At 47.9% G+C, this 19619-nt stretch overlaps 1 pseudogene; it reads left to right on the top strand.

Moving 5' to 3' along the window:
- Positions 1-10703: 10703 nt before the first annotated feature.
- Positions 10704-19619, top strand: part of LOC138806172 (t-SNARE domain-containing protein 1-like) — a 52197-nt pseudogene continuing 43281 nt past the window's right edge.

Below are 19619 nucleotides of genomic sequence, written 5' to 3'. Positions count from 1 at the left end.
ATTTTTGCTTATAGTTCATTGTTTTCTTTTACACTGAGAGCCATGAACCACTTGAAATATATATTTTTATTATGTGAGCGTAGACTGGTTTTTATTTTTTCCACATGGTTGACCCATGTCTCAGTACCACTTATGAGAAGCTGTTCTTTGATCTGTGCTGTCTCATTTATCACACACCAGCTACATTTCCATAGTTGCAGGGACCTATTTTTATTCTCATCCTATTCCCTCAGTCTATTTGTGTTTTCATGCACAGCGTTTTAAGTGTGGAGGCTTTCTAGAATTTTTAATACCAATTCTATTGTGATGTTACCCGATACCTGAAGTTCACCCCTTCCAAGTATACAGTAGGTGGTTTTACACCCATCACCACTGTCAAAGTCCAGAACATTCTGGTTGACTTTTAACAGTTCTGCTTTACTCCTTGCTCCAGCCCTAGCAACTATCTCACTTCTGGCCGATTCTTAGATTTGCATTTTGGACATTTCATGTAAATGAAAGCATGCAACCTATAGCTGTTTGTGCCTGGCTTCTTTTACTCTGATTGCTTTCAAGGTCCATCCATGTTGTAGCATGTCCACTCTTCATTCTCCAGGATCTCTGCAAATCTGCTAGTTCTACAGTGGGATGTTTCCCACTGTGTTTTTATGTATGTGTTTTCCTGCATGAGCGTCTTCATCAAGTTGTCTATCTCTATGAAAATGGTATTTTTGGTTGGGGAGAGAAGTGTTATAAAGTAAAATGAAGTGAGAGAAGTGAAATAAAGTTGTTATATCTATCATCAAGGGTGCCTTTTTACCTGATCAAGTATTTTAAGCTCCCACTTCAATATTTTTCCATTTTCATGTGATACTTTCTGTTAGGTCAGTTGAAGTCTTTGTTACTCTCATAATAAGAGAAAGAGAGGGGAACTGATAGGAAAATAGGGTTAGGAAATGGTGGACAGTACATGTGACAGAGAATACGTAGCCCATCATGGTACGTCTTATTCCCATAATGCCTTGGGCTCCTGCTCAAATGGTGCTTTTCTTCCCATAATGTTGTAAGTTCCTGCTTAAAATCAGATGTCAGTAGTGAGGTAATACCTTGTGAATGATTAGGCATGACCAATTGGATTTATTATAGTGCTTGTGTCCTGAAATGGAGAACCAACCAAAAGAGCTGGGAGGCATGTATATAAGCCACCATGCAATCAGTGCAAAGCCTACAAAAGGAAGGCCACCTAGTATCGGAGACCCTATACTGTAATAGGTGTCCTTTAAGAAGACTGACACGGACTTTCAGTTCCATAGCCCCTCTCTAGGGAGAGTCTATTCTACTTTTGCTTTCAATAAACTTGCTGCTTTACTACTTTCTGCTTCTTAATTCTTTACCTGGCTGAGAAATGAACCTGTATTCCTATATACAGTAAGTAGAGTTTCCTCTACCATACTGTGCTCTGGATATTTCTGTGGGTGGTTATTTCTGTGGAAGGGCTGCTAGTTTCTGCATCTGGAGTTTTGTGTTGTTGTTTCTTACATTGTGTTTAGTGTTCTGCAGATACTGTGGTCTGATCTGCAGAGATGCTGTGTCTCCTTGCTTTACCCTCCCATTTCTTGCTGATCTCTATCAGCATGAGCAAGGAGGAGATTTTGCTGAATCCTGCTAGAGATGATGACTCCTCTTTTTGCTCTTTGGGAACAGCTTCTGGTGTTTATTCAATGAGCCGCTCATTTTAGGATGAGGCATTTAGCACTGCAAGACTGCTTCACAAAGAATGAATGTTGGGTGCTGTTTATAAGGTCCATGGATGGCCTCATGAGCGTTTTTCCCTAGGTCCATCAGTAAAGCCCATTTAATGGATTTCCTAGTGTGGAGCCAGCCTTGCATTCTTGATGAAAACGAACAGATGGGGCTTGGAACCCTATTTCTTAGCATTTTATTTAGTATTTTACATTGATGTTTATAGCATTGGTTTGCACTTTTTTTTTGTCTTTGGACTAAACATATTAGGTTTTTGCATCAGTGTAAACACATATGTGATAGAAAGGAATCAGGAACTTTCATTTGCAGAGACCTAAGGCCTTTGAGCATTGAAAATGCTTGGCCTCATTTCTCAGTAAAGCCATCTAGTTTCTGAGCTCCTCAACTGGGGTATATCTTCCTAACTTGTCCTGTCCCTTCTGCAGAAGCTTGTCTGGTTGTGGCTGTTTTCAGTAGGTCATTTTACCAGACTGTCACCTGTCAGAGACACCCTTCTCTAGGTTTCCTCCTTGCCTTAGGGACCCATGAATGAGTCAAGGTTTCTGGTTCCTTATGTTCTACATCAGTGTTTTTCCTCCCTTGTAGCTTCTTGTTCTACATGTCTGTGCTTCTTCCATTTCTCTTCATTAAGTTGCTCATTGGTTGTGTTTCTGTTAATTTTTTTTCTGGAAAATAGCATTTTGATTTATTAATTAGGTCTAATGTTTTTCTATTTTCTACCTCATTGATTTTTGCTTTTATTTATATTATTTCCTTCCTTGGAGCTGTTTTTGAATTATTTTGTTGTTCTTTTTCTAACCTTCTGAGATAAGGATTTCATTTATTTTCACTTTTTTTTTGTTGTTGTTGTTGGTTGTGGGGCCTGAATTCTGGGTCTGGGCGCTGTCCCTCAGCTCTTCAGCGCAAGGCTAGCACTCTACTTCTTGAGCCACAGCACCACACTTCCGGACTTTTCTGCTTATATGGTGCTGAGGAATGGAACCTAGGGCCTCATGCATGCAAGGCAAGCACTCTACCTTTGAGTCACCTCCCCAGCCCCTGTTTTCACATTTTTTTTTATTATTGTGAAAATACCATACAGAGGGGTTACAATTGCATGGGCAAGGTAATGAGTACATTTCTTATCAAGCATTGTTGCCGCCTCCTTTATTTCCCCTTCCCATCCCTTCCTATCTCCCTGCCCCCCCACCCCAGGCGCCTCTCCCCCTACATTGCCCCCCCCCTCAAAGTTGTAAAGTTTGTTTTTCCACATAACGGCTTGTACATCTCCTGTTGCAATGGGTCCACTGGTATCCCTATTTAAACAATTTGTTTTTTCCCTTCCCCTCCACAAATTATACCAACATCAAATACAGTGAAAACAGGGGTTATACCGTGGGGGAGGAATATTTTCACTTTTTTAAAAAATAAAAATAGTTTTAGAAATTTTAGAAATTTCTTCTGATTCCTGCTTTATATGTAACTTACTGATGTCTGCATACCATATTCTCATTGTTATTATCTTCAAAAGAACTCTCATTTCAGCTTGCATTTTTTCCTTTTCCTTCAAGAGTTGTTTATGGGGAGGTATCTCTTGGTTTTAGAGGATATCTTAAATGCACATCTATGTTGACTCCAAGGACAGTGTCCTAATTACCATTCAAATTGTGTGGTGGCCAAGTAAGGAAGTAGGAGACCCCTGGGTTTCCTTCTATAGCCCTGTGAACAACCAGGGTCCTCAGTCCAAATGGTTCTTTTGCTGCTCCGAAGGGAACACCCCTCTCTGCTCCTCACCTTGAGGGTGTCTGTTTCAGCTGCCGGGACTGTGAGTCATAGGACATTGTTGTACTGTGTGAGGTGGGTGGGGCCCTGCCTAGCCATGCCCTTCAGCTGAAGGCTCTCTGGCTCCTATGAACTGTGTTAACTTAGTTGTTTTGTTTTGCCTAGAAAACAGGTTTCCCAACAGGGCAGGCCAAATTTGGGAGCCAGAGTTTGCATGGCCCTGGTTCAGTGTATCTCTCCTGTAGTGTGAGGCAAGGCGGAGGTTCCAGGCTGTCTGCTGTCGGGGTGGATATTGGCTTGGCCATCAGTCTAGGCCTCACTGCTTGGGGAAGCCCAGTAATCACACCTTCCAGGGCCTGATGCACAGTGGTATGGGGTCTGTTTGTCCTTTGCCCCAGGGAGGCAGCACTGCTCTGCGCTGGCTAGTGGTGTAGCCCTAGGGTCATCTGGGGCCCTAGATTGAGGTTTCAGGGTTGTGTGTCCTCCCTGGCACTCATATTTCCTAGCCTGTGCAGCAAGTTTCATGCTGTTTCTCTATCTGTCCTCCGACGCTGAGGTTCTTCTAAAGGCAGATCAGGCCTGTCTGGCCCTGCTGTATCTCCACCCTAGCTGAGGCTAGGGTACTAGGAATAGGAGCCTGCAGATGAATTGATTTGGTTCCTCCCTTAGGTTGAAAAGGGGAGGACTGCTGCCCATTTGATAGGTGAGAAAACCTATCCTGGAGATGTGATATCGCCTTTTGTGCCCAGCCCCCACAAAGCACCTCCTCCCCATACAGTGAGCCTCCTCAGCTTGGTGGGGACTGTTTAGGGAACTTTCATTCTAGGGAGTACATGTCCTTGTCTGGTGCTCAGTGGGTGGTATCAGCGGGGGATCCCTGCCTGAGTGGGGCCTTGCCTTAGCCTGGCAGTACCCAAATGGATGAAGAAAGCCACAGCCAGAGGTCAGGGTCTTGACTGGAAGGCTATCTCTGGAGCCTGACTGAAGAGCTGGGGGTTCAGGTGTTGGTTTCGTGCTGTGGCTGGGAGTGCTGGCAGGCAGTCCAGGCGTGGTTTGCTGGCTGTTGTCCTCCTGCCCCTGGGTCCCTTTGTCCTGTGCTGCCGGGGCGGCAGCAGGCCTGAGGTAGGCGTTTCTTGGCACCCCCACTTCCTCTGGCACCCTGTAAACAGGATCTGGGCAGTACAAGGACAGATGGCTCCCTTCAGGCTGGTAGGAGGGTTAGGGTCCCCAGGAAGAGCCGGCGCCAGCCTGAAGGGCATAAGGTCTGAGGGCTGGTGGCTGGACTTGGCGGCTGTCACGGAAGCTGCATGGTAGGAGGCTCCCGTGGGAGCAAGTGAGCATTGTCTCTGTGGCTTGTCTATAGCCTCATCAAGGCAGTCCCGGGGCTTGGGCCATTCTTGGGCATAACAGCTTGGCAGCTTCCGCCCACCCCTCCTGCCTAGTCTTGATGCCAGCTTCCGCCAGACTGGACTGCGAATGGCTTCTGCAGCCTTTGTCCAGCTCTTTCTCCCTCTCATCTGGCTCACCATTGCCTACTATGCCCTCTCTGTGCCCTACCCATCCCCTCCTGGCCCTTCTTGTTGCTTAGCCCCTGCTTCCTCTGACTGGCTCCTGTTGGGCCCCTGAGAACTCAAGCTTGTGCCTGTGTGTGTTATCCCTGTCCTGCCCTCCCTGGGAGCCTCCATGGCAGGGTCCAGAACTCCTTGCCACTTGAGCTGGTGAACAGATCATAGCACTTTAGGATGAGGGATGGGGCAGAGGGCTGGCCCAGTACCAGCTCCCAGACGAGGCGCCCTTCCCCATACTACTCCATTGTGCCCAGTCATTGCCCTCCTTATGCTTGTGCCACAGCGACTCCCAGCATGCAGTTCAGTTCCATTTTCGCTTGGTTATGTGGGGGCACTGAACCATCTTCCAGATTGCTGTAGTGGCTCTGGTGGGCAGCATGCTCTTGCTGGGACAGAAGTTGCATGCTGCAGTAAGACTGATCACCTCTGACATGTTCCACGGTCAGCTGACCTTGGGCAAATTGAGTCTTATTTTTTTCCTCTTCTTTAAATGGGGCTGTGATTCATGCTGTCAGGAGTGTAAGGATTCAAGTTGCTCACACTGTTGCTCACAAGTTGCTTGGGCTGATGAGACAGGAGGCCTCTGGGTTGGCTTTCTGCCTTCTACCTGTGAGACCCAGGGTGAAGCATGGCATTATCAGGCTGTCTGCGTTCCTCCATAAATGGCCTCATAGGGGGTGCTTGGTGACATGAGCTGTACCCAGCCCTCAGGACAACCACTGCTCTGTCCTTGGTGAGGGCTGGTCATCCTGTTCTCTGTCCTCCCCCTCAGCAAAGAGAGAAGGATGACTCAGGGTGGATAGAGGTGTCCACGATTTGGGATAGGAGGTAAGCCCTGGTCTTTTGGCCTGTAGGTTGGTGGCATGACAGTACAAGTGGATAAGGCACTGGACTTGCCCTGAGAAAGGCAACTCTAGAAGGTCAAGGTGACCAGCTTCTTGCAGAGAGCATGATGGGCAGAGTCTCCCCTAGCAGCAGGATGTGCACTTTGTAGAGCCCAGAGATGCTCTGGCCTGGTGAGGGCTGAGCCTGGAGTTCTGTACCCAGGTGGGGCAGGAGGTACGGGGCAGGAGCACTGGTCAGCCTGGTGGGAGGTTGGTTAAGAATTTGAGAGGCACTGTCAGAGACAACAGGTGGAAACAAGGCATAGCCTGAGCGCAGGCATGGAGGTGGAAGGCAGCTTGAATGCCAGCAGCAGGATCTCCAGAAAGCAGAGTAGGGGGCACAGCAAGAGCTGAGGCTGGAGCAGGCCAGTGAGGGTCTATTGGTACTGCTGACTTAAGCAGTGAGGGGTGCCAGGCTCTGAGCCAGTTCAGTATGTAGTCCTGGGTCACCTTGTGGGCCCCGAGGAGGATGGCAGGCAGTAGATGGATCAAGGAACTTGGGACACCTAGGGTTTTGGGTTGTTGAGGCAGTCACACTCCTTCTGGATTCTGGGTTCTATCTAGGGCCACTTGTGGCTGGCCACAGGCAGAGGACATAAGCTGCCATTTTCTACTTTCAGACCAGCCTCCACCTGAACCCTGTGTTCTTGCCAGCAGCCAGCCTCCATCTCAGTCTGCTGAGCAAACATGGAGGGCCTTCCTGTTCCATTACCATGCAAATCTTATTCAGTGGCTGGATCTGGAGTCCTCCCTCCTGCCTGTTGTAGTGGTGGCTATGCATTGACTCCTGCCTACCTTCCTCTGCTGTTGCTTCTCCCAGATCCTGGAACTTGCTCAGTTCCTTTCCAGCCATCCACTTGGTGTTCATCTCAGGTCTAACCAACTTCCCTGTAAGAGGCTACCCATCTTTCATGGACACCCTCCCCTCCCCCATAGTTTCTTGTTGTCTCTCCCTTCAGAAAACCGAGAGAGACCTCTCTGTCCTTGCAGGGACTGATGGTAACTTCTCTCTCTGCCATGGACTGGTCTCTTACTCCCTTCTCTATGTTGGTCTGGTTCTCTTGTGCTCACACTGCTGGGCTGTTGTTTTTTTTTTTCTCTATGGTAGCTTCTCTCCCGGGTGATCTCTGTTCCTACAGAGAGGACTCCCACACTGCAGACCACCCTTGGCTTCTCCTGTGGAACTCCTCAGGGTGTCTTCCTGTGAACATGGCTGCTTTTCCTTCTCTTCCTTGGGGCAGTCTTAATACTACCCACCTGGTTTCCAAGCTAGAGTCTGAGAGTTAACTTCTATTCTCCTGCCAGCTACTCTCCTTTGGTTTTGTTAGCCCTTCTTGGGCTTCCATGGCCAGTGAGGAGTACCTCACTGGCCAGCTTGTGCAGCAGCCCTCAGATGTGTCCCACAATAGTCATTTCCTAGAGTAATAGCTGAGGGGATCGATTGCCCAAACATAAGCATTTATGCCTTTTGCTTGCTGGCCACTATCAGTGCATCCCTATTAGTTCTAGTAGTGCCCAAATGCCTGGTCTGGTGAGAGGTGAGAGGTACCTAGTGTTAGATTTCCCCTTAAGCTGCACTCTGGAGATCTGCTAGACCCTCTTGTCTGTGGTTCCAGCCTCTGCCAAGTTCTATGTAAGTTCACTGGCAGAGCTCCTGCTCACAATAATCCACACTGACTTTCCTGGACATCTGTGCCTAAGGCAGGGAAAGTCTGCCTTGGGTGTATTGCTACAGTGACTGATGCATGGTGGGTCCCCAGCACAAGCCTGAAATTGGTCTGTGTGACTCTAGTCACTTCCCAAAGATTGGAGGTGACTTCCATCTGGCTCTTCTCTGCTGAGGGCACCCTTCCCCCCATTTCTTTCCACACAGATCTGTCTAGGCAATGTTTCATTGTAATCTTACAAATTAAGCTTCAATACACACATGTATCTTTTAGAGAGTAAATGAGTTCTACAAGATTAAGAAAAACAGTAATCCCTAAAGCCTCTCTTCTGTCTTCTCCAGAGCCAGCTACTTCTAATTCATATAATTCTTTTGATACTATCTTTTCCTAAGTAATGTTGTATTGCTACTTTTTTGTTGTTGTTGTTGGTCATGGGGGCTGAACTCTGGGCCTGGGCACTGTCCCTCAGCTCTTTAGCTCAAGGCTAGCACTCTACCACTTGAGCCACAGTGCTACTTCTGGCTTTTTTTTCTGCTTATGTGGTGCTGAGGAATCAGAACCCAGGGCCTCATGCATGCGAGGCAAGCACTCTACCACTGAGCCACCTTCCCAGCCTTGCTACTTATTTTTAAGTATCATTTACTGACTTGTAAGATGAGGTTCAAAGTTTCCCCATATGAGTGTGTGTTCTCTCATAGGCACACATATGCAACACACAGGCATGTCTACACATGCAGAACATAATGTATACACACATTTGAAACACATAACATAGGCTCATTCGTGTGTGCATGCATTGTGCACACACATATCATTCCCATCTGCTTACAACTTGCTTTCTCTGGACTTCATGATGACCCTCCTGTGCTTTGCATTGTATATTCCTCAGGGACTTCACCTGAATCCCTTTTCCATGCTGTCTCAGGCTCCTTTATGCTAGTGAAACATTTTGTCCTCCTAAAGAAGTCTCTCCTAATTGGCAAGTGCTCACTATGCCTACTTTGCCCAGGTCCACCTTTTGCCCTGGCTCCCCTTGCCTTTTCTTTGGGTTCAGTCAGTCTAAGCCAACTTCCTTAAATGATTGTGAACTTGATGGAACACGACTTTGGGCATCTGTGGGCTGAAGAGTCTTGTTATGTGGGCTCATTCCTCTGGGGTTACACAATGGGGCTGGGCTTTGGAGTCTGTTGGTCAAGCTGTGTGACTATAGGTAAGTCATCCTACCTCTCTTCCTGTTTTTACCCCTGCCAAGTCAAGGGAACTCTCCCTGCCCATCCACAGGGCATGAAGCTATGACTGGAGGTAAATTCTTGTGAGTGCTTGCACATAGTTGTGTGTAACTGCTGTTTCCTGCCAGGGGTTTTTAACCAAGCACAGGAAAGCTCCAGTTCTCACTGAGGGGTTTTGTTTTGGAAAACGTAGTCATTTCCTATACAAATGCTCTCTTTGTTAACAGTAATAGGTTTATCATTGTTACTTTGAATAAACAAACAGTTGAAAACGAATCTCTGCTCATAATTTCTACTGGAGTAAATACTGTAGATATAATCCACATCAACTAAAGCTCTCCGGGGCTTCTGATACTCAGCAGTGTCTTGGGGGCCTGAAACCAAAGTTTGGAGCCCCCCACTGCTACTTTGCTCTGTGGGCCACTATCACAGACATGCATAGACATGCAGGGTCCCTTGCCATTTGGGCTTATTCCTCTCTGCAGCTCCCTCTACAGCCCATTCTACCTTCCTGCTGGGACTCTGTGCCGAGAGGCTGTTGAGTCATTGCTGTAGGGTCTTCAGAATTGAGGCTAGCCTGGATGGCAGGCCCTGTGAGCCATGACACTGGGGACTGGTGTGAGTTGTAGATGGCCCATGGGATGCATAGGACAGCAGTGCCAGGGGACTAAGCTTTTGGGTGTGGCCTTGGAAATGTCTGGGCTGGAGACCTGCTTGCCCTCCAGGTCCATAAATTGCTTCCCAGGAAGAACAGGCTTGGGAGGGCAGGATGCTATGTCTTCCCCTTCCCCCGTGGCTTGGTGAGAGAAGTTTGGGGAGGGCTGAATGCTGCCCTCTGCACTGTGGCTTGGTGAGTGTTTACTGTCAGCCTCGTTCTGAATGCCTAACATATGTCATTTTATTCCTTATTACTGACCTAAGAGGTAGGTGGTTCCTTTTCTTTTGTCCTTATCTGAAAGGTGAGACATAAGTATATCCAGTAGCTCATGCAAGCTGCCTGTGTAACACATGGGGGTGGGGATTGGAGGTGTGGCTCAATTGGTACAGTGATAACCAATAAGTGAAAGTGTCAGGTACTGAGTTAGGTCTCATACCTATAAAAAAGAAAAGGCGCCAGTGGCTCACACCTGTAATTGTAGCTACTTAGAAGGCCTAGATCTGAGGATTTGGTTCAAAGCCAGCCCGGGCAGGAAAGTCCATGAGACTCTTATCTCCAATTAACCACTCAAAAACTGGAAATGGCGCTGTGGCTCAAAGTGGTTGAGTGCTAGCCTTGAGCTAGAGTGCTCAGGGACAGTGCCTAGGCCCAGAGTTCAAGCCTATTACAGACCAGAAAAAAAATATAGAAAGGTGACACCTCGTGGACTCCCTCAAGCAGCCTGGCCCCAGCCCTGCTGCCAGCAGGCATGGTTCTAGAAGACAAATCCAGGCTGGGATTTGACAGGCAGTGAAAGCTCCTGGTATAACATGCTGTATAGTGGATATCTATGGAGAGCCTGGAGTGCAAGGGCTGTCTCTATGGGACTTCTGTGGCCTTTAAGAGACATCCAGGTGCCCTCTCCTTGGGTTCCTGTAGGGAAGATTAGGGCACCTCATAGGCACTTGTCCCTGTCTCTAAACAGGGTCAGGTAGAAGAAGGGATTACCTGGAAAGATCTTGAGAGTGGTCACTGTCTTGAGGCTACTGAGAAACCTGGGGTGGCCTTAGGAATGGTACAGTAGAGCCATGCACTTGGGGCGGGGGTGGGCCCAGGCCCTGTGCATCCTGAATCTGAGCTTTATCTTCCTCTTCTCTCCATCCCAGTTTTCATGTTTCTTCCAGCTCCATGAGGAGACTGCCCACCCTAATAAGATGTCTTATGGATCTGTTGCCAGTGGAGGTGGCTTGGGAGCCATGACCCTTTTGGGACTCCTTCAAGAGAAGGCTGTCAGCCCCTTGGTAATGGTATAGCTCGTTTGTTTCAGCTGGCTCCTGGCAGGAGTTGGTGGATGGCATTGGGCAGCCTCTGAGTTTCATGCTCCTCAGAGGAGTGTTGCCTGTGACTAGCACCACAGTGGCTGGCTGCTGAGCCTGAGTTGGGAATGATTCAGGCACTAGGAAAGAAGGGGTGGTGCTGGGGCATTTGGGGCATGGCTGAATGATGGATGGTCTTGACTGGTCTTCCTGACAATGCTGTGCAACAGGTGGTGCTTTGCATAGTATACAGAGGAGGAGCTGCATCCTTCAGCTCCCCAGGGCATGTAGCAGTGCAGAGCTGGGATCCTCTTCTAGATGTTTCTGTGCTATACTTCATTGTCCTCTGTGCCCTTTCCACCAAAGGCTGGATCTTCTTTGGGCCTCATGACTTTTACCCCCTAGCTTCCCTGAGCAATCACCTTGGGCTGTGGGCCTGGTCTGGAAGGACACCTGCTCCTGCAGGCACATGCAAGGCCACATTTTGGCTGCAGTTTCCTCTGGCCTGGCCTTTGTTCAGGGTAGGCTCTGTGAGCTCCAAGAGTAGGAAAGAAATTGAATTTAACCTCCATCGGCTCTCTATATCTCCCTTCCCTGGGCTGGCCTTGGTCTCAAGTCTAGCAGCTGTTGCTGGCCAGTGGCCTGCCTGTGTGTTGAGCCTGGTTTCAGTGAGCTCAGGGCTCCAGGCTTGAGTACTTCTGGGGCTGGGCCTACACCTTGCAGGTCCCCTGTGCTCTTGGCAAGTGCCCAGTTCCCTAGGCTCCCTGTTCAGAGGGTGGGGCTGGGAAAGGGCTGCACCTAGGCTTACAATCTACCTCTGCCCTGCTCCTGTCTAGCAAAGCATGGCTGGCATCTGTTTACCTCATCATGTGCTGGCACATGATCAGCAAGGTGGTCATGGGGCTATGTGATCGTGAAAATGTCATCACTTGCCTCCTCCTCACAGTGCTGCTATCCAGTAGGGCCTCCCCAGGCCCAAGCCCAGAGCTTAGTCTAGACACTGTCTACCCCAGACTTTTCCTTCCTACAAGAATGCCAGCCGCTTGGGCTCCTCCCATCTTCACTGCCTCATCTCCTGCTGGCATCTGCTGAATACAAGGCATTCTAGGTGAATCATGGTATGTCATTGGGAGGAAGCAGGTGAGCCTGTGCCTTATGGGCCCTGTTTCTGAGATGTCTGAGATTGGCTCACAACATGCACTGGAACCACAGGAGGAGGCAGTCTGAACTGGCTGGTGGGAAGGAGGCTAGTGCAGGAGAAGATAAGCAGGGCCTGAGAGGGGACAACCATGGATATAGCTGGTAGACAGGTAACAGGGCCAGCATCTTGTCACATGGCTCCTTCTCCATGACTAGGCAGCCTATGAGGCTGAAGCAGACACAGGGCAAGCTGCTTTGTTGACATTAGGCTGTAGTATGTTCTCTACAATGTTGAGTGGCTACAAAGCTGTGCCTGTGCTGTACATAGGCTGTACATGACACATTCCTATGTCATGGTTTAAAGATGGGGGACACTGATGCCTTGTTATTCACCTTTTCCCAGATTGTTTCCTTCTTTATTGGCCTTGAATAGTGTATCAATCAATTCTGCTTGTCTTAGTTTTACTTTAGTGAGTTTATATCCTAAAATGGTACCTTGTTGAGTCTGGCATGGTTTTTGACTTTATGTCACTGATCAAGCTATTGTATTGTTCTGTGACCTGCCACTGTGCTATGCATTTGTTTCTGAGAGGATGGGCGTGGCCCATAGCTCAGTGGGCACACCATGGCCTCTCTGCTTGCCTTTCCCCCCTTTTCATCCTTCTGTCTCCTCTCCCTCTTCCCTTTTCCTTCTCTCTTTCCTATTCCAGACTCCTCCTCCTTTTCTTCTTCCTTCTTCTTTCTCCTCCTCCACTCGTCCCCTTCTTCTTTCTCCTTTCCTTTAACACCTCTCCTTCCACCTCCAAACTTGTCTTCCTCCTCTATACCCCTCCTCTTTTACTCTTCCATTTTTTATCATATGTTGTATCAAATGTTGTATCAAATGATGTCAGACTGCTGTCCTGACAAAGTCAAGAACTGCTTGGGGGTATGATCCAGTCTCTGGCTTACATCTGTATTGCTCTGGTGACAGTGGGATTATCTTTTCACAAGTCACTTGGGCATTTGGGTCTTCCCTGTTGGTTGATGTTTAGATTGCTGTTTTCCCTTGGGTTTAGTTTTGCTGCAAGAGTCTCCTCTGTGCTCTGGGGCGGGAAGCCTGGCTGGGTCCTTGTCATCTCAGGGCCTGCTAGCGAGCAGAAGGCCATTCCAGGTGCTCTGTGTCTATCTAGGAGTTCCAGTAAGGCTGGTTCTTTCTTGCTTAGGCTAATAAGTCTTATCACAAGAGGACAATGATAGTATCCTTTGCTTTTCTCTCTGAGTAGTTTTCCATAAGTCTGTAATCACCTGAGATTGATTTCTGTAGATGGTGTGATGGTGGTGGGAACTCTACTGTCATCTTTCTGAACTGATAGCCATTGTCAGGACTGTCTGTTCTGTCCTGTAGACCTACAAGTGTGGCTCTGTGTGAGCAAGGGTGGGGGGAGAAACACACTCATAGGAGCAAAGTTCCATGGGTCCTGATGTAACAGTCTGTACCTAAATTCATAACCTTATTGCAAGTCTCAGTGTTTTCAGGGATAGTTGCCTGCCCTCCACCGCCTTGTTTTTCTACAGCAGTCTCTTAAGTATTTTTGGCTCCTTGTGATTGCATGTAAAGTTTAGAACTGCCTTGTCAAACCATTGAAGTTTTGATTGGAATTCTTTTGTGTCCTCTGGATTACTGTGGGAAGAATTAGTGTCTTTATCTTTCTGTCTTCCAGACCATGAACATGTTATGTCTTTGTACTTCCTGGCTCTTCTTTCATGTCTTCCAATAAAGTCTTACACTTTTCTCCATAAAGATCTATTCACCTTTTCTTAAGTTTGTTTTGACAGAGTAAAAACCTACTTTGCTGTTAGCATGCGTGTTTCCATTCTCCACATTACAGTGTTTCCAATTCTTGTTGCTGTGCACACAGTTGGTTTTTTTTTGAAAAGTGAACTCTATAGAGATTTAATCTTAATATATTTTATTTTTTAACTTTATAAATATAGAAACTTAAAAACCTATGCTTGAAAAAAAACAGGGTAATATAGTGACCCCCAATATATCCCTATGTCCTACGTCATCTGTTGCTGCTCTCTGTGTGTGGCCAGCTGTGTCTCTTCTGTACTCTACTGCTCTCCTTCTGTGGTGACATTAGGTCATCTTACTTGCAGAGGTCCCAGAGACTCTGTGATATGGACTCCTTCTTCCCGTGGACTAGTAACTGTCCAATGTTACATTGGAGGGTTCTACTGCTTGTGGGCAGGCCTGGAGAGAGCACAGTCCCAAATCACAAGTATGGTTTCCTTTCCTTCTATCGTTTTCTCACTGCTTTGCTGAAAATCTTAAATAAATTGGGATGGGCTTCTGTAGTCCTCTTCTCTTTGTGAGTTTTGCTACGAAACTGGTTTTGTTTACAGAGAGATTTCTGACTTTCACTGGTTTTGTTTACAGAGAGATTTCTGACTTTAATTTCCTTATGTGTAAAAAGCTATTCAAGTTTTTTCTCCTTGGGTCAGTTTTATAAAATGGCATTTTTCTGGAAATATGTCTATTTCAGACATTGCAGTTTATTGAAGTAAAGTCACACACATAGTGCCTCCATGCCTTGCTTTGTTAGGCATCATTGCGTGTAGATGCAGAGTCATCCTGTTCTGACCCCACATGCTGTAAGCAACTGCAGAATCCTCCTGGTAGGTGGGAGCACATGGACTCACACCCTAGCTGGGACATGGAGGCTGAGTGAATTGTTGAATGGGAAGCTACCAGTCTGCTGAGGTAGCTAGGGCTCCTGGAGGGTGAGTGGTCAGCAGGGTTGTTTTATTAATGTGGTGGCAGCAGAATCTTGTCCCCTTTCCTCTTCCTCCTGGGTACTTACACCTTCCTATTTTTGTCATGATAATCTGTATGACATGATGTGGCAATTTTACAAGTCTCTAGCTTCTGTCTCTCTTAATCTTCCTGGTATATGTTTATTTTAAACTTTGGTTTGTTTCTGCTTGTATTTTTAGTATTTTCCTCTGCACATGATGCCTTTTTATTATTTCTGACTCTTAGATCTGATTATTTCTGATCTCTTAGATCAGAGACTTAGCTCATTCATATTCAATATTTGTTTTTCATTTTCTAGTAAAAGCATTTAAAATAATACATTTTCAAAGAATCACTGCTTTAGTTAAGTATAGATTTTAAAACATGTACTATTTTTAAATTTTTGTTCAGTACTAAATGTTGCCTAATTTCCCTTATGATTTCTTTGGCTAAGGAATTATTTTCTTTAAAAGTGGATTTCATCATTTCCAAACATGTATTGTCTTTTTAAAATGTTTTCTAGAGTAAGTAATTGCATTTCTGCCAGGAGTAGGTTGGTGTCCAGAGTGGTTAGGGAGTTTCAAGCAGGGCTTTTTCAAGGATCCTGCCTGGGATCCTATCAACCTTCTTTATGTTCCCTCTGCCTCAGGCTGATCTTTGGAGTGCAGGTTACTGTGGGCATGGACCTGAGGCTATAGGGGTTGGGAAAGACCTTCCAGCAGGACAACAGGGAGGACTGGATGCCCTCAGGAGTAAGAGCAGTTGAGTTTTCTCAGTCCCTGCCAGGTACCAAATTCCTGCCAGCCCACAGATAATAATGCAGCACCTTAGGGCCCTCTCTTTATTTGAATGTCCTATAGATAATGGCTGTAAAAAAGCCAACTGGCAAATTGTTATCACTGGAAAAACTCAAAACAGAAGGGAATGCTCCTTATCACTATTAAAACAGACTACCCAGAATTAATATCATGAAAATGACCATACTGTCCAAAGTAATCTACAAATTCAGTACAGTACCCATCAAAATCCCAAAGGTGTTCTTCACAGAAATAGAAAAAAAATCAATCCTAAAATTCATATGAAGCACAAAAGGCTTTAAATAACCAATCTTGAGCAAAAAAAGAGCAATGCTGGTGGTATCCAAATACTTGGCTTCAAATTATAGAGCTATGGTAACAACAACAGCTTAGTACCAGCAGAGAAACAGACACAAAGATCAAAGGACACATTCGGAGACACAGAAATGAATGCATGTACCTACAGCCATCTGATTTTTGACAAAGAAGCCCCCAAAATCAATCTATTTATCTGTCTTTGGAACAAAGTTGGCTTCTTTAACAAATGGTGCTAAGCAAACTGGATATCCACATGTAGAAGACTGAAACTAGATCCCTATCTCTCATCGTGTATTAATATAATTCAAGGTAGACTAAGGATCTTAGTGTAAAACTTGAAGCTACTGCAAGAAAGAACAAGGAAAACACTAGAACTTACTAGCATAGACAGTATTCCTAAATAGAACCTCAACCACTGGAGGAGGGAGGATTGACAAATGGGATCCCATCAAAATGAAAAGCTTCTGCACAAAGGATGTAGTCACCAGGCTGAAGAGACGGCTGCAGAATGGGAGAAGATCTTCACCAGCTCTACATTAGTCTCTCTAATTAGAGACTAATAACCACAGGGTCCTCCCACTCTCCGTTTCTTGGGAGACAAGGGCTTGGGGTCTGCACAAGAGCTTTCCCCAAGAACTGCTTCTCCTAGAGCTCAGCATGGAGATGGCCAGTGTGGCTACACCATCTTGGAAGTTTCAGAAACCCACTGATAAGGTCAGAAAGGGCTTCTAATCCAGCAGCACCATTGTCTAGGTGATAGATATTTGGGCATTGCTCCTCAGGAAGTGTATAGCATGTCCCCACAGAGCAGGATGTCGGCAGGCAGATGGGGACTCCATTCAGTGGCCTGGCTTACCTTGCCCACCATTGTCTCCGCTGGACTGAAAGACACATCTTGATGCTAGAGGTGGCAACTGTTTTATAAGATGCATTCTAGGTTCTACAAATTTCAGTGAAGGTGTCCAGCCATGTCTTTTGAGCAACAGAAAATGATCAGAGCAAATTAAGACATAGTCCCTGTTGGTCCCAGCTTGTACTTGGGTGTGCTGTGTTACTGGGTGGTGATGGCAGGAGATGCAGGCTTCTACACACAGGCACTTCTCAGCCCTCATCTTTCTCCTCCATGCCATGGAAACATGTTTTATTGATTACACGGACTGATCCTGATGGAGTGCTGTAGTAATGTTGTGTGATGGGGAGGCTGAGCCTTCCCTTTTGTGTTCTTCCTTGTAGACTGGAGCCACTGTTGAGGGCCTTGTCTGAGGACATACTTGAGGGCCCTGGTCTAGGCACTTGTCTTGGTTTGTGGTTACCTTTCAGAAGAACTGTACTCCAGAAAAGATTCAGAATATCTAGAGTTCTGGACTTGATTCTGGTGTTCAACAGAAGGAGGCATTTGGGAGGTATAGCAGGCAGGGAGCACTTTCCTGGAGAAGATGGGCCCAGGGTACCCTTATGTGGGACCTGACACTCTCAGTAGTGTGCCCCTAGCTGCTCAGACAGATTGGGAGTAATTGTAACTGTCCCTTGCTGTAGATGTTGGACCGAATATGGAATCTGCTTCCCCTGCCCACCACCAGAGAGCGGTCCACAGGAGGTCTGAGTGGGGAAGGAGGAGAAAGGTGATCTGGGGCCGGTTGGCACCGTCAGAAGCCCAAGGGCCAGGAAGCGAGGTACCTCCACTTGGATGCTGGGTCTTAGTTACCTGGGAAGGACCCTCAGAGATTCTGAGCATGGAGGAGGGAGTGACTGCCCTGCCAAAGGGGTCAGGGCATGGTGTAGCATTAGCTGTGAGGAAGGAGGCCAGGGCAGAGTTTGCAGCCACAGCAGCAGGGCTGAATGGGAAACCTGTGATGATCCTTGCCATCAGAACCCTGGAGGTTCATGGGGGTGAGGCTCTGCCTACCAGGACCAACTGAGGACAGTTCATGCCTGGAGGTCTGTTCTGGCAGATGTGGTCCTGCTGCCTGCCCCAGAGTCAGAATTATCCCTGGGCAGCAGGTTGAGAGGGAATTCAGGTCCCTGTTGTGTGATTGGGAGGCATAGCTGCAATGCCCAGGGTAGCATCTCTACTGCCAGAGAGGCCTCTCTGGAGTTCCAAGGAAGCTGGAGTAGGAGAGCAGGGCTGCTGCTCCCCAGTGGGCCTAGACATTCCTCTGCTGTCCCTAGGGTGTCATCTAGTGTTGGGGCTCTATCCCCGACCGAGAAACCCTCATCTTCCGCCCTACAGAGCCATATCCTGGCAGCAGACCTGGCTCCTGCCAACAGAAGCCAAGTCTAGTTGGGACAAAGCTCATGAGAGAAGGGTGATCCTAGTGATGTTTGGGGGCTCACACCAAAGTACTTGTGAGCTGGAAGGTCATGGAAGCACTGCCTGCTCTCTGCATATGCACAGCTGAGGAAGCCAAGGCCAGCTCCCCCCGGGTTTGAGAGGCTGTGCAGTTGGCAGGCAGGTGTACGTGGTGCTATGGCCTGTTGGCTGGCAGGGCTGTCCCCAGCCAAGGGCTGTGATGGGAGCTGTCCTCAGGGGACGGTGAAAGGCAGATGGGCCTCTGGTGGTGGGGCACTGTGCCTCAGAATACAGGGCCTTGGTGGGTGTGAGCAAGGTTTGAACTGGGGTCTTGGGTCTGGGTCTCTGCAAACACATGAAGGAAGTGTGATGGCTGGGAGTTGGCAACTGTGGGGCTTCCTGGACTCTAGGCCTAAACACTTGCCTTTTGGTTCCTTTCCAGGGCCTGGAGTTTCTCCTGAAGATAGTCAGGAGCCCACCTCATTGCCTGCCACTGGCACTGGCCGGAAGTCAGGATCCAGTACTACCTGGGCTAAGAAGAGGAAGCCCAACTTCTGCCCACAGGAGACAGAGGTGCTATTATCCAAGGTCAGTAAGCACCACCAGCTGTTGTTTGGCACAGGGCTGCTGAAGGCTGAGCCTACTTGCAGGTACTGTATGTGGAGTCGCATCCTGCAGTCAGTAAATGCCCTGGGCTACTGCCACCGAGATGTGGTGGACCTGAAGCATAAATGGCGGGACCTGCGTGCAGTTGTGCGGCGCAAGCTGGGCGACCTCCTCAAGTCTGCCCCTAGCTCCGGCCCTGCCTCCAACAAGCTGCAGGCCCTGACCCTCATACCTGTGGAGCAGGCAGTGCCAAGACCTTCTCCTGCCAGGCCCTGCCCCCTGAGGGCCATGGCCTCCAGCTGCCCAGAGGTAAGTTCCTTTCCCACTAGGCTGTTACTGTTGTGCCAGGAAGATGGCTGCCTCCGTCAGGCAGCCTGGGCTACCCCACCCCCTCCCTGCCCCCAGTGGCTTCTCTCCTCGGTTCCTCACCCTCCTCATCCATCACCATCTGAATGTTCTTGCTCCATCAGTCTATGCTCCACTCATTCACTTGGCTGCCCATCTGTTCACACGTGCAAACATTTTTACAGACCCTTTTGAAGTGAGCTCACACCCCTCTCACACTGCCCCAGAGCTGAGCTGAGCTGGGGATACGGCTCCCTTCTTACAGTTGCACAGGCTCTCCGACCACACCATTTCTGTGGTTTTGAAGCGCAATGTCAGCCCAGTGTAGGCACACAGCTGAGGTATGGGCACTTTAGGCCTCTTGCTCACACTTGCAACAACCCCAGTGCTGTTGTCTTCTTGCCCTTCCTTCCCCTGCCTGTCCTGCTCATTGAGACTTGCTGAGTTGGTTTTATGACCAGTATAGAGCACACTGTTTTTATTTATTTATTTTTGTTGGTTGTGGGGCTTGAACTATGGGCTTGGGCGCTGTCCCTGGG

The sequence above is a fragment of the Dipodomys merriami genome, unplaced genomic scaffold, assembly GCF_024711535.1.
Source record: "Dipodomys merriami isolate MVZ:Mamm:240054 unplaced genomic scaffold, mDipMer1.0.p SCAF_4, whole genome shotgun sequence".
NCBI lineage: Eukaryota > Metazoa > Chordata > Mammalia > Rodentia > Heteromyidae > Dipodomys > Dipodomys merriami.
The sequence above is the reverse complement of the archived record's forward strand: the minus strand, read 5'-3'. Positions and strand labels throughout refer to the sequence as shown.